The sequence below is a fragment of the Penaeus chinensis genome, chromosome 33, assembly GCF_019202785.1.
Source record: "Penaeus chinensis breed Huanghai No. 1 chromosome 33, ASM1920278v2, whole genome shotgun sequence".
Taxonomy (NCBI): Eukaryota; Metazoa; Arthropoda; class Malacostraca; order Decapoda; family Penaeidae; genus Penaeus; species Penaeus chinensis.
In genome coordinates, this window is record NC_061851.1 from 37,177,786 (window position 1) to 37,182,785 (window position 5,000).

The 5,000-nt window shown below is 39.3% G+C and overlaps 1 protein-coding gene across 1 annotated transcript in view; it reads left to right on the forward strand.

Annotated features, from left to right (window-relative positions):
• The window catches only part of LOC125043163, a 154,715-nt gene extending 154,272 nt beyond the window's left edge, over window positions 1-443 (forward strand). The window contains 1 exon segment of the mRNA XM_047639152.1: window positions 1-443. This exon segment is cut by the window's left edge and continues 2,274 nt beyond it. The gene's annotated coding sequence lies outside the window, so the exon portion shown is untranslated.
• The last annotated feature ends 4,557 nt before the right edge of the window (window positions 444-5,000 follow it).

Here is a 5,000-nt window from a genome sequence, read left to right on the forward strand (position 1 = left end):
TGTTGAGACTCATAATTGCTAAACATACCATTTTTTTAATAATAGACTTTAGTTTAACAAGGCACACTACACTAAATAGGTAGAATTAATGCTGGAAAGCGAATGAGTTTTGCCTTTACAGATATTATATTACAAATTTCAGAGTTGTAAAATCAAGTGCCTTTTCATGGTAGAGAATGTAATGTTTAGATCAAAGGAGTTTGCCAGTAGCTGTCTTACCTCACAATGCATTATTTACATTTTAGCCCTGTGTCCCCTTAAAAAAATATATTAATAAAAAAAGGTTGTCTAATGTCACCAATCTGAATCGCAAAAAAAAATATACATATATATAAAAAGGGGTAATTGTGGGCTTCTTCACTTCTGTATAATTCTTTCCTGTTGTTATGCACAATTTACTTTAGCTAATCATGTAGGTATATGATAATAAAATGGAACAATAATCTGATTTTTATTAACACTGTACCAATATTTCACACTCCCACCGTCTGAAAAACATAAAAGGTTCTTGTATTTTTCCACCAACATGAGCAATGGATATATACTTATACAAAACAAACAAACATACAAAAAAATGGTGTAAATACTGTGGGATGAATCTTCAGAAAGAGTTAATGGGCTGTCAACTAGAAAAGGGAATCAGTTATGCACATTGCACATTCTGCTTATTAATGGGAGACACCCCATTGTTGACGTCTTATATGTACATAAGTGGTAAAAATTAAGTTCTTTCATAATGCCACAATGTAGCCGGGTAACAGTAAAAAGAAAGAATAAAAACATAAATCACGGATCAATACCCTCCCAGTGTCTGTTAGGAATAGTTGGGTGGTATTCAGTAAAGGTCTAAGACTGTTATTAGCGGATTTATCTGTCTATCTGTCTATTTCACCTAGTTACTAATAGCATCGGAGAGGTTTCTTAACACTGTGTGTGTGTGTGTGTGTGTGTGTGTGTGTGTGTGTGTGTGTGTGTGTGTGTGTGTGTGTGTGTGTGTGTGTGTGTGTGTGTGTGTGTGGGTGTGTGGGTGTGTGTATGTGTGGGTGGGTGGGTGGGCAGGTGGGTATGTATGTGTGTGTGTGTGTGTGTGTGTGTGTGTGTGTGTGTGTGTGTTGTGTGTGTGTGTGTGTGTGTGTGGGTGTGGGTGGGTGGGTGGGTGGATGGGTGGGTGGGCGGGTGGGTATGTATGTATGTGTGTGTGTGTGTGTGTGTGTGTGTGTGTGTGTGTGTGTGTGTGTGTGTGTGTGTGTGTGTGTGTGTGGGTGGGTGGGTGGGTGGGCGGGTGGGTATGTATGTGTGTGTGTGTGTGTGTGTGTGTGTGTGTGTGTGTGTGTGTGTGTGTGTGTGTGTGTACAAGATAAATTATGAGATTTGTGAAATTTAACCCTCCTTCAATATTCAAATATATTTATGTGTGTTTCCGTGCATGGTTGGCTGAGTGGATGGACGGTGTGATAGGCCTATGTTTAAACATTTATGTTTGTATTAAATGCTTAATAATCTCATGTAATTGTAAAAAAATACGTATAAAACATCCTCACGTGCATTTGCATGAGCTTGCCATTAAACCCCACCCATCTTTTAAGTACACTCCGGCATTATGCACATTAACCATCATGACACTGCGCCAGCTGAACAACCAAAAATGGGTGTTTTTATTTCATCATTTGAGATTCGACATAAGTTAGACGTGTTTTTAGGATATGTAATACGTCTCACAACACGCCAATGACGTAACCTTGCAGTACAAGGATAGACATCTGGCCAGAACATTTGTCGTTCGTAAAAAACGGCATAAACCTCTCGCTCGCTCTCTGGTGACGTCACACGACCTTCGATAACTGCATTTCTACGATATCAGTTGATCGACTCAAGAAGGGGAAATCTCTACCTTTCTCTCTCTCTGTTTTTGGGTTTATATACATATCCAGATGTACGCACACACACACACACACACACACACACACACACACACACACACACACACACACACACACACACACACATATATATATACATATATATATATATATATATACATACACATAAATATATACATATATATATATATATGTATGTACATATAGATAGATAGATAGAGATACATATACATACATACATACATGCATATATATATATATTATATATATATATATATATATACTGTATATATATATATGTGTGTGTGTGTGTGTGTGTGTGTGTGTGTGTGTATATATGTGTGTGTATATATATATATATATATATATATATATGTACACACACACACACACACACACGCATGTGTGTGTGTGTGTGTGTGTGTGTGTGTGTGTGTGTGTGTGTGTATGTGTGTGTGTGTGTGTTTATGTGTGTGTGTGTGTGTGTGTGTGTGTGTGTGTGTGTGTGAGTGAGTGTGTGTGAGTGTGTGTGTGTGTGTGTGTGTGTGTGTGTGTGTGTGTGTGTGTGTGTGTGTGTGTGCGTGCGTGCGTGCGTGCGTGCGTGCGTGCGTGCGTGCGTGCGTGTGTGCGTGTGTGCATGCGTGCGTGCGTGGGCGTGCGTATGCGTGCGTGGGCGTGCGTATGCGTGCGTGGGCGTGCGTATGCGTGCGTGGGCGTACGTATGCGTGCGTGGGCGTACGTATGCGTGCGTGGGCGTGCGTATGCGTGCGTGGGCGTGCGTATGCGTGCGTAGGGCGTGCGTGGGCGTGCGTATGCGTGCGTGGGCGTGCGTGGGCGTGCGTATGCGTGCGTGGGCGTGCGTATGCGTGCGTGGGCGTGCGTATGCGTGCGTGGGCGTGCGTATGCGTGCGTGTGCGTGCGTGTGCGTGCGTATGCGTGCGTGTGCGTGTGCGGGCGTGTACGTGTGTACGTGCGATTGCGTGTGTACGTGTGTGTGTGTGTGTGTGTGTGTGTGTGTGTGTGTGTGTGTGTGTGTGTGTGTGTGTGTGTGTGTGTGTGTGTGTTTGTGTACAAGTGTTTGTCTATATATATATTTATATAAATGCGTGTATATATAATATATATATAGATTATATATATTATTTATATTATTTATATATATCTGATTTATATTATTTATATAGATATATTATTTATATTATTTATATATAGATTATTTATATTATTTATATATATATTATATATATTATTCATATATTACATGTATATCATATATATACCATATTTAAATATATATATATATATATATATATAGAGAGAGAGAGAGAGAGAGAGAGAGAGAGAGAGAGAGAGAGAGAGAGAGAGAGAGAGAGAGAGAGACGGATGTATGTGTTCGTGTGATCCAGTGTTTGCGAGAAAAACAGATAGACAGAACCTCGGGGCACCGTATGAAAATACACACGCTTGTTCAGCCATACATATATAATGCGCCTGCACACATACACACGCACTCATATATAGAAACGAATACTCCAACGAAGAGCTATTATATTATATTATCAAGCCACGTATCAGAATTACAAAATAATATTAGATTACATATATTTCCGTTACCCACAATGTTACGTAGAAGGCGAACACGAGGTAACGCTGGATGAATTAATTAATTTGTGTCCGCTTGTTTCCTTAATTCCAATCGCTGAAGATGAAAGTGTCGAACCTTCTACTTCTTTTCCGAAAATGTTATGGCACTACGCTTACGAGAATATGATTTGCATAATACAAAAAATGCATCTGAAAATAAGAGGGTGAGGATAAACGAACACATTATCATTGCAAATTACTGACAACTACAAATATTAGTAGGTGTAGAAACAATTTCCATGGTACTAAAACGAGTATGCAAAACATATAATGGCACTATAATCATAATATAAGTAATAAAAAAAAAAAAAAAAAATCTAGTTACTATAACGATTATACAGAAGCAAACAAATACATCACGGCACTATACCAATCACCAGAAACAAGAACAAAAACAAAAGAACCGCGCAAAGTCCGCTCCCGTACGCCTGTAAGTCGAGCAGCGGGGCTTAAGTGCAGGATTTGCAAGGCCCTCCGCTGATGCCACTTAATGCTTGCGCGAACAGTTGGCGCTGCAGCCTCGCCGGATGATCGCCCGCCATTCCTCGCCAAGGACAAACGGGGACACACTCGCTCTCCGCAATGGCTGCTCTCGGCATCCGAATCTGAATTTTGAGATATATTCCTAAAGTGAGATGTTATGAGGGGCGGGAAAGAGTGAGAGGTTTTGTCATCTGCCTTTTTCTTTGTGGAAGAAAGATATTTATTAACAGTTTAGACTTTATGTGCATGAGTGGTGTGCAATATTTTTTCACGTGATGTTTCAAGGCCGGGATACTCAGAACAACCCGTCCGTTACAAGGTCGAGGACGCTCTAACTGCCTTATTACATCGTACTTTCCGATCTCCCTCTACAATGTAAAGCATCATACTCAACAAAGTTTTACAATGCAGTAAGCACACTGTAAGTTAATTCCACAGACTGCCAAGAGAGGGCAGATCGGTTGTCGATTGACCAATCAGCAGTCATTTGAGAGACGTAACAACCCCGAGTGATATTTCCAAAGATTCAACCAAGTGTTGTAAACTAAATGAATTATGGTGAATTTTCCTGAATAACTCTCCTTTCCATAGTACACGCTTTATACACGAACTAACAATCATCTTCTGGCATTTTTTTTATATACGTTATTCTTAATATATTCCCAGTACAGAAATGATTGCAAACGCTTGGTAATTAAAGTATTACGTATCACAAAATTATCTCCAATAATATTAACATTGTGTTTATGAAGTTACACATTTGACTTATTGTTATGTACATTTTTTTTCGAAAGCAGTGATGCGTAAATTCGTCAGGCGAAAAATTCAAATTTTATGCGAAAATAATTCGATATAAACATACACACTGATCATCGGGATACAAATTCTTGAAAGGATTGTTTAATTGAATATTTGGCATCAAAGAAGGTTACAGTTAAACAAATCTAAGAAATCCGTGATATCACAATAAATGCTTAACCTTTTCATGGACAG